At 49.8% G+C, this 15,589-nt stretch overlaps 1 protein-coding gene and 1 long non-coding RNA gene across 2 annotated transcripts in view; one reads left to right on the plus strand and one right to left on the minus strand.

Annotated features, from left to right (window-relative positions):
- The window catches only part of LOC144155683 (uncharacterized), a 115,307-nt gene extending 99,963 nt beyond the window's left edge, over positions 1-15,344 (minus strand). The window contains exon 1 of the long non-coding RNA XR_013319607.1: positions 15,115-15,344. This is a non-coding gene — a long non-coding RNA (uncharacterized LOC144155683). The remainder of the gene's footprint in view (positions 1-15,114) is intronic.
- The window catches only part of LOC144155678 (uncharacterized), a 237,218-nt gene that overhangs the window by 37,643 nt on the left and 183,986 nt on the right, over positions 1-15,589 (plus strand). The gene's annotated exons all lie outside the window — the stretch shown is intronic.

Raw genomic sequence — 15,589 nt, forward strand, 5'->3', positions numbered from 1 at the left:
GTGTGTTTTGCAACTGGACACCTATTTCACACCCTTTCAATACCCTAAAGAAAACCAAGGGTGTTACTGTCGGTCAACACCCTTTTCGCCACACAAAAAGAGTGTAAAGCTACTAATTAGGGTGTTGGAACCTAAAAAAAGGGTGTAATGACTTCCCAACACCCTTTTTCCACTGATGCCACAACTTTTTACGCAACAGGGGGGTAAAAAAAGCTTAATCCGTATATATATTCTTTCTAATTTTAAAAGTTCCAATTGACGTTTTACGTGCCAAAGTTAAACTTGGGCCATGGTCGTGGCACACCGTATATGGAAACGAGCGATTATTACAAACGAACAATTCTTTTAGGTGCGGAGTACCTTAGGACCGCACAATGTCCGTCCGCGTCCGCGCGCATAGCATTTACAATCGCAAAAAATCACACAGGCACCGGAAGGATCCGAGCCTGTGACTGGTAGACCAGACAGAGTTAGTGTCGGTCCTCTTACCCATTGGGCTACGACCGTGAGTTAGTACCCGAGAGTCAAACGGCTTACTCCCTCGCCTGTAAGGGTGCGAAGTACCTTAGGACATCCCAATGTCCGTCCGCGTTCATCCGTGCGCACCACCATCAAGCGAAAATCAAGCGGAATTCGATTTGAGCCGTGAGTTGCAGCTTCATTTCGGGAATAATCAAGGTGCAACTTACGGCTCAAATCGAATGACGGTATACCCACCGCGGTGTCTCAGTGGCTAAGGCGTTGTGCTGCTGAGCACGAGGTCGCGGGTTCGATTCCCGGCTACGGCGGCCGCTTTTGTGATGGAGGCGAAAAGCAACAACGCCCGTGTGTGCGAGATTTCGACGCACGTTAAAGATCCCCTGGTGGTCAAAATTAATCCGGAGCCCTCCACTACGGCGTGCCTCATCGCCTGCGTTGCGTCGGCGCGTTAAATCCCACAATCAGTCAAATCGAATGACGGACGGGGCGCAAATCGGATGTCACTCGAGGCGCAACTCGGATGTCGTTTCGAGTCCCCGTAATCCGCCCCCACACCATCATCCACGGAGTGGACATGCTGCCATTTTTTTCTTGCTTTTTAACATTTCTTACGAGGTGGGACGGAGGGTTTAAGGGGATGTCTTGTACTTCGCAGTGGAATTATACATGCATGCATGGCCTTAATCAATCAACAGCTGAACACCTTTTCCACACCCTTTCAATATACCCTACCAAAAACCAAGGGTGTTGAAGTTGGTAAACGCCATTTTTTCCACACAAAAAGGGTGTAGAGATACGAATGAGGGTGTTGAGATTCAAGAAAAAGGGCGTATTGGCCTCCCAACACCCTTTTTCCACTTATGCTGCCCCCTTCTTGGCTAAAAAGGGTGTAAAATCGTTTAGTGTTTTTTTTTTTTATCAGTTGCCTAAACAAACAGGAGGATTGTTCAAAGCGACCCCGTAGATGGTGCTGGGTACATACAGGAAGTACCTGGCTTGTACCCGCTGGGGAACGGAGTCTTGTTAGGGGCGTTGGAACTGGTCACTGTCTCCACCCACTGCTGTGTGGCAATGTTGGAGGGTGGTGATTGAGTAGGGGTGTGGGGTCACTCTACGGAGATGGGGTAGAGTGTTCCCATGTTTGGACAACACTGACATGTGTCCGGATATTGGGTAGGAAACATGGCGTGGTAAGGTTTGTTGTGGGGAAAGGTGTTTGCAGTTGTGCGTAGGCACGTAATGCGTCAGATCTGGGCAGAGTATGGCGAGGAGGTGGGTATTTGGGCCGTTCCATCTTATAGTGGACGATGATGTCTGCGCAGGTGGTATTCGCTTATTTCTAGGTTCATAAAGTAATAAGGTCGCATCATTGATTGCAACTTATTGCGACATTGGCATGAGGTCCACGTGATCCCAATATAATTCTGCCATAAGAGCTGTACCGCAAGACCGTTTGCGTAGTTCAGGCAAGTTGTCCTTGGACGCCTATATATCAGGAATCGCGCGTGCGCAGAAACACGGCGACGACGTAATTCACGCCTGTTACCGACGTTACATGTAGGTTGGGGCGGATGGGATGCCGCAACTTGAGGGTGGAGAAAAGCACTTGTCGCCAGCTGTGGATGACGAAAACTACACGCTTTACCTCGCGAGGTATTAGAGAGAAGGGTGACTGTATTGTGAAACTTCTGACTGCGCTCGAGTAGCATAAGAACGCAATACAGACGGTGATACATACTGGAATATGCATGCTGTGTAGAAAAGAAAGCTGGGGTGGCTGAACAATTCCAGCAAGAACAGTGGTTTATGCCGTCATTCTGGGTTGTATTTTCACTGTTTTTGCATTGCTTTGCATTGTTTACCTAGGTACCATGATAGCACTACCGATTTCACAGTGGGTCTGATAGTTTTTATGCCCATGTCTTATAGACTATGCTTATCAAGAACTGTTTCGGCTTGTTTGTATATCTTGCTGATTTGGAGATGGCGGATTTTCCCTCACCAGTACGGAACGCAGCGGATAATCTGTGAGACTTCTAAGGTCCCATACGGTGGCAGCAAAAAAAAAAAGTTTCTTGAGCGGATAGATGCTTTCACAAACAGGAATTATCACTATACTCCGTTCTTGGGTGAGAAGAAAGCTTCTGCACCACCTTCTCGTTCCTATTTTATCGTAAAGTGATTGGCGGGTTCCATTAGGGAAGCGAGTTTGGCCACCCTCGATACGAGTGTATACACTCTATGACATCTTGCGGAGGTTTTCTTCTTATCTAGAGGAGTTGGTTGCCCATCGGCTGTCTCGCTTTCGTGGTGCCGTGGCGACGCGTATTCCAACGCGCACTCTCGAGCCCCCGCGGCCGCTTGGTGTTTGTTGTTCGCTTGCCTGCTTGCTTGTTTACTCGTGTTTTGCAGCTAATGCCTACTTTAAGTTCTGCTGTCCTGTTGTCGCGCTGGCTTGCTCGGTTGGCTGGTTGTTTGATTTATCATGACGTTTCATGCTCTCGACGGACGTCTCCGAGAAAGGTCAGCCGTATTTTTTTAAGAGAGAATGTTGTATGAGGTGGCGTAGCAGACGACCAGCGCAGGCCTCTACAGAACCAACCATGAAAGGCGGCAAGTCACTGCTATAACGTGTTAGCAATTGCAGAAACCTTCCGCAGCGTACAAATGCGGCAAAGTTGTCATCGGAGTTAACGAGTGCGAACTAGGACACAGTTCACGTATGTTTGAGACGTGGCTACGTGGTGGGCAGCACTGATCGCATTCTTTGACTTCCAGCCCGCTCTTTGGCTTTCAATTTAAGTATATTGGGATTAAGTTGTGAGAAAAGATGATCCACGTTTCATCTCGTAAGAAAAGCCTGTCTTGTAAAACAATTTGGTTCAAAGAACGCCGGTAAAGCGTGCACATTTTACGCTCTTTCAGAGCTCAGAAGTTTGCTACGGTATGACTTTTCTCCCTCCCAAACAAAACCAAAGAAAAGCTGTCTAAACGTCGCGTTAGGTTGACAACTAGCGCTGCGTACTGTAGCAACTGCAGCGAGCGTGCCGTGCGAAACTTCCTGTATAGTTATTGCGTCTATCCGAATGGTACATACCATGGATCTGCTTCATATATAACCACTTAAGAAGTACGTGTTTGGCCAGAAATGCCAAACTGTGCATAAACAGGGCGAATTTTTTATCCGACTGGAAATGGCAGTGACGACGTATGCATGCAACCCCGAGCTTTTGCGTCGCAGCTCGTGCGCCGAAACAGAGCTTCATGTGCAGTACGCACTAAACGCGTGCGCCCAGCCATGAAAATAAAACAAGAACAATGATCGATCAGTTCAAGAGAACACGTTCGGGAGACCGATAAACAAGCGCGGCGTTGGCAGTATGTAGACGACTTTAAAAATATCTTTTTCAGGGACAGTTGTGAACGATTGTGCTCTGGAAAGTTGACAAACGGCTTGCCCGTCGCTGTAAGTGTCGCCTGCGCATCGCTCTGTCCTGCAGGTGATAACAGCGTACAACCTATTGGCACTACTAAGGCCGCGTGATAACCCGGAGATAAGTGACACTCGAGTGGCAGCTGATGGCTTCGACCCGGCTGCCCTGTTGCTCGTGGCGGCTCGGGGCAGCACGCGCGCATCCCTGGGGCTGAGGTGCTCACATATCCGCGCGCGACGCGATGATGTTTGCCGCCCGACTAGCGGCGCCATTTTGACGAGGAACTTTGCTTAGCTCATCGTGCGAAAAACCCGCCGCTAGCAGGCAAACGGCACGTAAATTCCCACCGGCTATTGGCTATACAGTACTGGTATACATTACGTCGTGGACGCGGCGACGCGGAACACGAACAAGAGGACAGGCTAAAGTAGCTACCGCAAATGGTCCGCTCAGCGCCCTCAGTTGTCAGAGTTATCAGTTGAGCACCCATGTTTTCCCTCGTCCTGCTCGGTCGTACAGCCACTTACTGGATGTCGGAGCCAAGTTGTTTGAGACGTTGAAAAGAAACCAGAAATATTTTACTTTTGCTCAATTATAGCCCCGCAAACGAGCAGACCGCCTCGGTCGTATGCAGTCGCACTGTCATTCTCGTATATGCGGCTACGCCGGAGGTAAACTGCCTCAGTTGGGTTGGAAATGTGGGTTTCGTCGCGCCGATGATTTCATTGATTGTGAGGTTTAACGCGCCGACGCTACACAGGCGATGAGGCGCGCCGTAGTGGAGGGCTCCGGATTAATTCTGACCACCTGGGGATGTTTAACGGGCGCCGATGATTTACACTTGGCCTCTGAAGTGAACCGTAGTGCATGGTTACGGTGAATTTGGACTTGGTCAAGTTCTTGGACGAGTTCTAAAATCGGATCTATAGTTCGTTCCTGACGTTTTTATAATGCACACCTCTGTCAGTATTCGGACTGTCCACAGGCAGAAACCGAGGTGGCAAATGAAGGGACTCTCCGACTAAGGGGGAAAGTAGGACGCAACTTGGTTTCAGAGTGCCGCACGGCGAATAAGCCCGAGCTCGACGTCCGGCGTCGTGTCCCAAGGGGTTGCCCGGTGCGGCGGCCGCGCCGTAAACGCAGTCCACGTGTTTCGCCAGCTAATGACGTAGTGACGTGAGAAGCCGGGGAAAGAAGTCAGGCGGACGAGGAAATAAACGGACACTGATCCCGGCCCTACAGCGCTATATGCCAAATGTATACGGCGGCTGAAAAGCCCCGGCACGCCGCGGAAGCGTAAAACCGTCACGCGTACGCCACGGCTTGAAATACGCCTGCATGCAATTACGTGTATCTTAGTGCGGGAGGGGACCACGGTCTCTTCTTCGGGATGGCTCCGCAATCTCGGGGACAACTGGGCGCCGTGGTGGCGGCGGCGGCTCGAACGCGGCGTGTCTCTGCAGCGGCCCCGGAATTCTCGCGGTCCCGTCCACCGGGGGTGCGCCTTTGTTTGAAAACGGCCCCCCTTTGTGGTCTCTGTCTCAGGCGCGAAGAGGCGCTCTTTTCTCGGGGGGCCTGTCTGCAGTTCGGGCCCCCGCTTGACGGGTCGCCTGCGAGGAGGAACCCTTTGACGGGCCACCGGGAGAGCGCGAGCCCCGAGCGACGGAATTCGCATATTCGCCGCAGCCTCCGACGCCGTCGGAATCGAGTCGGGCCGTGTTTTATGGGGGAGCCCGGTTTTGATCGCCTGACGACTTTCTCATGGAAATAAACCTGGCGCGCCACCTCCTATTAAGGCTGTACTTTATGGCCGCGAAGGGAAGAAAAAACAGAGCGCAGCGGGCGGCGAGGGTGGTGGGGCGAAACAAAGCGCCAGGATGCCTCATTGCACCGGCGTGCGCGATCCTCGCGGGATGTGGCAGGGGCAGGCGGCCAGGGCGAGCGATGGGCGTCTCACATTCGCGGCGCTGCTTTCTTGCCGTGCGGGCGCATGTTCTGTCACATACGCTTTCTCAGATCCCCGCACGCCTCGTTCAGGTAATGCCGGAGGGAACGGCGCTTTTTTTTTTTTTTTTGCGGTTATTTCAGTTCCATGTCAGGCGTCAGGAAAGGTCCATGCAACACCAGCACTTGTGGAGCGGTACTTGAAGTTTTCCAAGCGGGTAGACGACCAACGGAAAAATCTCCAACGTTACAACGGGGTCGCACTTACGAGATTAGTTTTCCCGACACACGACATCGTAGGCATGAGAAATAAACTTGTAAGCGCTGATTCACTAACTACGAAAAAGTGGACTTGAGACACCGCTTTGGAGCAGCTGGTTTAATAATTCGCTGTTTTTCTTTTCCTGTTCTTTTCTTGTATACTTTTCTTGACAACACAACAAATGTCTCCACCAATACATTTTCTCCGTATCAGATCAGCCCGTAGAGCTCAATTAAACAACCACATGCTGACTACGTTTGGAGTACAACAAAGACAACGTTGCAGAAGGTGGCAACGTTGAGACGAGCGAGACCAGTGACGGCATGGAACAAGGAACGTTTAAGGAAGAAGTAGAAGCGGGCTAAGGCAAGGATTGGCCACACCCATGTAACGCACTCACATCTGCTCAATGGTTCTGCAAGACCCCTGTGTAGCAGGTGTGGGAAGGGCCTATCTGTAGTTCACATACTAATCACATGCAAGTCACTTGACAGAACACGACACAAACATTTCCCGGAACTTTACAGACGACACATTCCAATGCACCCATCATACTTTTAGCCGACGAACCAATGTTTTCTGTCCAACGTGTTTTTAAGTTTTTAGGAGAGATGAATTTTCTGCCGCTCTTGTCGTATCACGCATGATCATCCTGGCCTACCAGTCATCTCAATTGTCTTTTGTTTCGTTTCACTTTTACTTTTACTCGGGTTTTAGTATTTACTTGCATCACTCACTAAATAACTCGTTCTTGGCGCTCTTTACCCTTGTTGGCCTTGCGCCATTAAACACCAGCCATAATCATCATCATCATTGGAAGCAGCACGCGATCGCGCGAAGGAGCGGTCTTCTTGCTCTTCGTCTTCAAGTGCCTTGATGATGATATTTAGCAGGCAACGCTTGCGTATTTGCGTATTTTGCGTTTTTTATGCGAACAAAACAGATGCGACAAGAGCTTATTTAAATCGTATCTGCCGTCGCACTACTGCGAGCAATCTTATTGTTGCACGCTATAAGAACCCATGCATGGGGAGGTAGAGGTGTTGGGGTCGCCATAGCTGTTACAGCACACGCTCACCGTCTTGGTGGGCCAGAGTTTGTAAGAGAGTTCCGCAGGTAGCGAGCATGTCGCCCCAGAGAAGCGGCACGTGTTGGCTAATTGGAGCGTTTGTGAGGGTTTGTATAAGGAGCTAATCAGCTGCGTGTCTCAGGCGGCGCTGGCTGCGTGCGCGACGTTTGGCGCACAGTTCCAACGTCGGACATTTTCTGTGGCCATGCTTAGCGACGTTTTCCCATTTTAATGTTATATTTCGTAATGGTCATATTGCACCACATAAGGGCTCCTGTAGCGTGTTGAACCTGAAAGCAGCTGTGAAGGTTCCATGCAGCAAAAGGTCGTCGTAGCAAACGAGTGAAATCCTGAGAGGCTTGGCAGCCGTATAGTGTTGTTGATGAGTTTCGGATAACTTCCGACCCCTCCAACTTCGAGAGCTATATGAGAGACAGTTTTCGGGCGTCATGGAGATGTTAACTTCTAGAAGTTGGATGAGCTTAACGACGATGGTGATACTGTCGCATAATGTTCGATGGGAGGAATGTGATCCTCGAAAACGACTGCACCTCACCTTGTAATAAACGTAGTTTAAAGCAAACTGTCAGACGTTTTTCTACAACTCCATAACAATGCTAAGTTTTCTCCCACCTCTCTGAATAACAGTTAAATCAAATTCAATTCGTAAAAGATGTTTGAAAATTGTTGAATGCCCTCCCCCCCCCCCCCCCCCCCCCCCCGCCACCCTTTTTTAAATGGTTTCCGTAATATCACGGCGAAGGGCTGTAACTCGCATTCTAATACAAGTATCTTTCTAAAAAGTCGTATCCTCTTTGGCCGCTGAGATGGCTTAATGACCTCATAGCGAGCTGTTTAGCACGTGGTCAAATACCAAGAAGTTACAGTGCAAGCGCAAGGTCGGGTGTACGGCATTCAGGCTCCAGGCAGGGTATACTGTGCGGTGATTTGTTTCTACCAGTGGCGCCTTCCGATAGATGTAAATATATCTATAACCACCCCCTTCCCTGTCTCCTCCAAGTCTACTTCTCGCCCACCATGATATTGTCAAGTCTCAACTCATTCATTTTCAGAGGGAGCTACTTAATCACAGTTTTAAAATGAGTGACATGCGACTACCGCTGCATGCAGTTCCAGTAGCCCCGCGAGTTCGGGATCAGAGGCATAATGCGAATTTGCTCCACCGATCCCGCTTACAGTTGTTCGGCGCAGAAAAGATTTTTTACCCCGGATTGTTTTTCTTTCCCACCCGATATTTCTGATGATTGTCCTCAGAATTTTCGTAACCAATAGAAACCCAGAGCACGATGACCGTGATATGAGCTTATTACCTGTCGTAACCTGTCTATGGGAACACGTGAAGCACGTTCTTACTGAATATTACCCGCAAAAATGGTTGCATCGCGACGCAGCTAAATGGCTTGGAAACACGCACGCCAGGGGCTTCATTCTTTTTTTTGTTAATATCGAAAAAGGCATTTTTTGTGCACGTACTGCACAAGCAGTTATAGTTCTTAAAATGATATTTCTAGCGTTTCATCCGCCTTTACTGGAAGTCTTGTTTCATGCGTGATGTAGAAAGTAAAGTGGGCAAGGTCACGAGCTCCTTCCGTCAGCTCAGCCTTCTCAAGGGGGTGTCGCAGTAAAACCTGAAGCACCACCAATTTCTTACGTTCAAGGTCTTTTCGAGGGCGCGCCGTTGACGGCAGAGCTAGCCATTCAGCAAGGCAGCTTTCACTACACAGTAGGTTAAACTCTGATCGATCCTTGCTTTACGTGCAGTTGTGAGCCCCTGGTACTCGCTGAGGAGATCGAGCTCTCGCCTGGACGCGGCAGAGCATGCGCGGTACGGGGCACGTGGGAATTCAGAGTTTATTCATTATATAATCTTTTCAGCGACGACGAAAATAAAAACGACGTGGGGAATGAACGGGGGGGGGTATGAAAGGCAATAATCAGCCAGCTTTTCTCGCGCTCTGTAAGCGCCAGCGTGCTGCGAGACCCATAAAATTCCGTCGCGGGAACATGTCCCCCGCGCTGACAAGGCCTCCTCGTATTGCCTTTCCACAACTGAAGCGTTCGGCTAGAAGAGGCCGTTTTGTGCACGAGGATATCCGCGGCAGAAAGGCTGCCCGAGAGCCGGTTGGCATGCCAGTTGGACCCGTGGCGGCCTCCTTCCGCGCGCGCGGTGGCCGTTCGAATCTGCGGGTCTCCCGAAGAACGCCGCGCCGGCTTGTGGCGAGGGTCTCGACGGTGGCACCGCGGCGGAGGATCGGGTGACGGCGGTCACCGTTCGGCTCGCACAGTGCGTGGAGAGGCCAGGTCGGCTTATCGGCCGCTGTGGGCCGAGTGCCCGCGGATTTTAGAGAGGCTAACCACGCACGCGCGTGAAAAGATTTTTATGTCTGTATGCGAGCGCTTCTGACACTTGAAAAATGCGTCCTGCGACACGTATGGGCGATTCGTGCCTCGATACACCGCCGCCGATGTTCCGCGCGCGCAGGGGCTCTCTGCGGCCACAGGTTCCGCCGGCGTGCCTGCAGAATCTACGTCCGACAAATTGGCCATTTGTCATTGCTGACCAGATTGCGCTAATGCAGCCCTCTTACTCCCCGATGGCCTGCATGTTTAACAGGGGATGCGCGGTTCGCGGTCTTTCCCTTCGGATGTTGGCGACGGACGGGGCGTTTCCCTGGGCTGTCTGCGAGGGAGCATGCTCTATACATACGGAGCTTCGGCAGTATAATCGCGGGCAATTAGCAGGCAGCTCACGCGGTGGCGAGTCTCTGAAGCATGTAGAGTACAGGAGATTAGCCGACGCCGAGCGCGAGTAGCCACCGGTGATATTGTCGCTGGTAAGCTGTTGATGCGAAGGTGATATGTTAATTTCACACGCCTTCACAGAATACCGAAGCTCGAGAGCGCCGCGGGGAGGTATAGTCAACGACAGCTTTCTGTGGAAAGAATGGAGAGAGATGCAAGTTGGCCTGAAAGCATGAACCCGCTTTCCTGGCCGCTTTCTTTTCTTTCTCTGCGAGGCCGGCTGCATTCTACAGTCAATTTATATCAGTTAAATAGCATGTACGGGCAGCAAGGACCACGTTGTTTGATGGGTTTAGGAAATTTGACTAAGGCAGGGATAAAAATAGCAAAAGAGAAGCAATCCCCCCCCCCTCCCCCTCCTCAAAAAAGTGCTAAAAGGACAGAATGAACTATGTCGACCCACGGTTATCTTATGAGCGTTGTACACCTTGAAAACCAAATGAAGTAAAGTTTACTAGCATGACGGTACATATCAAAACAATACCCATAGCAGTACGTAATTCTTTTGTTCTACCAGAACTGGAATCTAAACTTTGGGTTTTCGCTCCGAAACTGCACAATTGGCTGTATGAGGCGCGCCGCAGAGGTAATCTGCGAAATAAGTTTGACCCCCTGGGCTTCTATATATATTCTATCACGGCTTGCACACGGTCCCCCGCCGCTTTGGCTCATATGTGCATGATATCGCGGGTTTGACTCGTTCGGGTTCGTACACAAAAACCACATTTATGACTGAAGCGAACCCGTCTCGGTGGCTCAGTGGCTAAGGCGTTGTGCTGCTGAGCCCAACACTCTTAACGAAACTGCTACTAAAAGGTAGTAACGGGTTGCATTTACTAACTCCTTACAACGTTTATTACCCCCACAACGCTACGTATACGTCGTGCCACTATGTATGGAACTCAGATGCTATAGTTACTAGTCTATACCGTGCACTTAGCAACTGCTGCTTGTTTGATACTAACATTCACTGACAGTAGCAAAATTCTATGAAATATTGAACATAATAACTCCAGCACATTTTTTTTTTGCAAATCCACATGCCGACTTGTATATGCTCACATTGAAATGCATACTTCGAAGATTATCGCTAAAATATTTGATTTTTGCGACAAGCCCACTGAAGCCCCGGATACATGGACCCGACGAGGGAGGGTCGACTCGACTGGCGGGTTCAGCTACCTCGGCCCCTCACGCGTATACATGAGCTCCATTCAAAGAGTCGAGGCGAGGGGGCCGGGGGATCGCCGGAGAAGGAGCTACCGTATTTTTACGATTCTAGCGCGCTCCTTCTTTTGCTAAAAGCTAGCATTAAAATTGGTGTGCGCGTTACAATCGGGCTCAAAACCGAAACAGGTTTTAAATCGGCCAGCAACGTTGCCATAGGCACGAGGTCCTCCCAAACTCCAACTCAATCCAATACAAAAATCCGTCAATATCACGTGAGTGAATTTCGGCGCACTAATTCCTGAATGACACATCTTGGTCAGCTGTTAAACATTTGTTCACTACTGCAATTAGTCCGTCACACGTAGAATTATGAAGGTCAAGACACTTGAAATCACAAACAGCTTCATTGTTCCCCGCTATAGTTTTATTTACTGCAGGAGCTGGATAAGCAAGTTCACGAAGCACAATTTATTTTTGGCTGCCACAGTTGCACGCGCAAAATAAAATCTCCTTCTTCTATATAGGTAAGTATTGTAATGTATTTTACACCTGTGCGGTAAAACCGACGTCCAATTATTTTTTCGGATTTTCCTGCGCGAACCTACCCGCGCGGTACAATCGGTGGCGCGTTATAATCGTGCAAATACGGTATTCAGCTCCCCACCGCCCGCCGACTCAGCCCGACGAGCGCGTCAACCCACCCCCTGCCTGCGAGTCGAACGGACTCGCCCCGACGGCTTTTCGACTCACCGCGTCTGCTTATACATGAGTGCGTCGAGTCCAAAAAACCTGTTAATTTCAACTCAACGTGCCCTCGTCGGGTCAATGCAAACGGGGCTTGACTCTGTCAGAGGACTTTCCGCTGCTGGCTATAAAAGCAAGAAGAGCATATTTATTTGTAGGGTAACTAAGTCATACTCGTTTTCCCCGTGCATCCCGTTGGTTTTCTTGCTCAATTTATTTGTTGTCTAAGTGTGATATGTGCGTGTTGAATGTGTCTATGTCGTGTGCTCCGCGGTCAGCCGATCCACATTGTCACGCGTAGCTTTTTACTAGGTTATGCATGGCCGCTTAGTAAATGCACTAACTACCCAGTGGATACTGTGGAAAGTAGCTGGTTAGAGTTGTGTTAGTAAATGTCACGACTTTTTTTTCAAGAGTGAAGGACGCGGGTTCGATCCCCGCCGCGGTGTTCGCCTTTCAGATGGAAGCGAAAAGCAAAAACGCCCCTGCGTCGAAATTTCGGCGCGCGTTAAAGATTCCCAGGTGGTTAAAATTAATGTGGAGCCCTCCACTGCGGCGCGCCTCATCGCCCAGCTATATATCGTCCGCGCGTTAAACACCCAAAATGTGACTTCTGAAATTACCGAAGCGAAGTACAATGTGTGCGATATTTGGTGCACTTCAAAAATCCATATGCTTTTCTAGCCATCTAATACGGGGCGTATCATATTCGAGGTCTTCGTCGCATTAAATCATGATTTGAATTTGGGTCTGACAGGGTACGCACATGCTTCGCATGCATTTCGTGCGGTTTGGTTTTTATTCAATGAGCAGACACGCTTGGCAACCATGTACCCTTAGGATTACGTAAGCAGGTTGAAGCATACGAACGTAGAACAACTAGATCACAATTAACAGCATTCGCACTTTCTCTAGGGCTGAAAAATGACAGCCGAATGAAAGCCGGTGGGTGACGCATATTTTCTTCGCATACCGTAGGCCTTACAGCTTGCCGTAAACGTATACGCGTAACCATATGCGAAGATAAAACTTATGAATCTTTGATAATTTATTTTGCGAACTATTTGTTATACTGTGCTTGGTTAGCCGAACTCGAGTTGCATGTCCACTCCCGAATTCTTAGAGCAACGGTAGAGAAAGCTGAATCTGCTATTCAGGAAGGATTCCCATACCTACGTAATATTGTTCGCTGCATCTTCTGCACGAGGACACGCTGACAGCACGGATAGAACTAACCAGTTGCCTCTTGGGGGAACTTTTCAAAATGCCTTGTTTTATTGGCTGGTTACTAAGCTTAAACGCCACAAGTGTCCACCTCCTCCGTGTTGATGACCTGATAGCATAAAAAGAGCCATAGAACTCGAACTTTGGTCTTATTATTTTAATTCCTTCCGTAAATTTAACCACACCAACCAATTAACAGATCAATTAATCGATTGATGCCTGTTGCCGATTAATTGGATTAAAAAATTAATCGACGCCCTGCCCTACTATATGTATACATTGATGTATGAGCAACTAGTATACGGCGCAGCCTCAGGCGAATTGAGATAGCCTTCAATACTTACACTGATGACCAGGGTAAACATCCCTAGCGTAATGCACTGCTTAATCTATTTCCTTCTTGACTCTACTTGCTACAAGCTAGTCATTGCGATCCAGACTCTGCTTCGTATCAGCTTCTTTAAACTCGAGTCTACGTAGAGCTAAAACGTGTGGCAGAGCAACGAGGTAAAAGGGGAGCGACGGCTGCATCACAGGCCACGCATTTTTTTATCTCACTGGCTGTATTTCGGTATATGTGCTAAAGCCCAGAAACGCATCACATTATTGGTACCCGACCAACGCCCCATTTTCTGTCAGTGTACGAATTCTGGGGAACGTGCGAGTCTTTGCTTGCAGACGCTTTTCTTGGTAAACGCCGAAAATAGTTACCGAGAAGAACTGAACTAAAAGGCAATGAAAATGACTCTTTACGGGGATAATACATTCAGATGCGTGCACTGTACCGGCTACATATGAAGGTTTAACTGCACGGAATGCACCGTTGCTGACGCACACTGCGTCATTTAGAGGGTTTTTTCGGTGAAAACTCACGAGCACCACCACACCCGTGCAGTGGGTGGGCGTAAAAAGTGCGCCTAATGTCAAAAGGAGACAGAGAGAGAAAAAAAAACGCCCCAATTCCGCATGTTGATTATGGTTTCCTCGCGTTTAATATTGGGGAGGCCATACTCTGAAAGCAAATAAAAAGGTGGTTTGTTTGTGAAGTACCCATATGTAGGCCACAAAATTATGGATATGCGGAAAGTCCTGTCTTTTTTTTTTTATGACAACGTGGGTGCAGAAAAAGCAGCGCATGAAAAGCCTTAAATCTGGTTTCTTCGCCTTACAAGTTCCGTTGCTTAAGCTAAAAGGTACGCGAAAGCAAACCAAGCAGAATGTCACCGGAAACTATGACCAGGGCTATAAAGTAGCAAGGTAAAGAAAAAAATTCGGGACACACGAGAGCGCCAACGTTCGCCACCGGCGTTGCGTTTCATATGCATCGCGTTACGCTTCACTTGTGAGAGAATTCCGCGAAATCCGTCTGCAAGCGCTTTTAAGCGACTCTTTAACACGTGACACCAACTCAATGAAGACGGTTGAGCGGGTGACCTCGTCGAGAAACAAAAATGTACGCACGCATAGCAGTGCACACCGATGCGCTGCGTGTAGAAACGAACGAAAAGTGTGCAATCGCATGCAGGTTGGATCAACAAGCCGTGCTCGCGCTTTCAAAGCGGAGGTCCCCGCTGCGTCGCGCGCCTGTCCGTCGGCTCAGCAGCCCTGAATGACGGGCGGGGTCTGTGACTCACGCATGTTTAATGGATGTAGTTACTACCCGACGAAGGCAGGGAGCAGTCCGCAGTTCTGCCGCTGCTTATCGCGCTGTCTCGGAAGGTCGCTCGACAAGGCACGATGCTGCACTAGTTGTTTACCTCCCTGTTGTTCGATTGCTGCTGCCTTGCCGGCCAGGCTCGATTGATCTTGTTTCGGCCGACAGGGGCAAGGCGGGGTGCCCAAACATGTATCCGCGACCGCTGTGGCCACACGAGAGGCGTTTTGGCGAGAGGCCGGTCATCGGGAGACCGCGCAATCATATGAAGTACAGAGTCGCGTGTTTAACCTCTTGGGTCTTCACTTACAGGTTATTAGCCGATGGCAGATATGCAGTGCAGGAATTATTACCCTCGCTCTCCCGGAGAGGGCAACGTTGAGGCGCCGCTCAGCTGTTGCTCTTTCTTCGTCTGTCCATAAAGTCCCTTAACGCGGAGGAGCTGTCTTTTGAAACTAGCACGCGTATAAACGCGCACGTATACGCGCCAGCCGAAGTAGGCTGGCTGGACGACGCCTCCCAACGGCGGCTCGGCTTCGTTTGATCGGCTCCAGAGAGGCTTGGCCAGAGGTGCGCGCTAGCAAGAGGCGTTCCCGGGGCCGGCGCGCGTCCTTATCGGCGCTGTCGGCCGATAGGCTCCTCATATTCCAATTATGACGCCAGCGGGGTCGGCCGCAATTCAAACACCGCCGCCCTGAGCATCGACGCTCCGGACGTGGCCGGGATGCACAAATTAGCGCGCCCAGGTGCCAGCTCGCCTACCCTCTCGCCTCCTTCGCGGCCGA

This window comes from Haemaphysalis longicornis, unplaced genomic scaffold (genome assembly GCF_048455015.1).
Source record: "Haemaphysalis longicornis isolate Haplotype H1 unplaced genomic scaffold, Haemaphysalis longicornis Haplotype H1 scaffold_1, whole genome shotgun sequence".
Classification (NCBI taxonomy): domain Eukaryota; kingdom Metazoa; phylum Arthropoda; class Arachnida; order Ixodida; family Ixodidae; genus Haemaphysalis; species Haemaphysalis longicornis.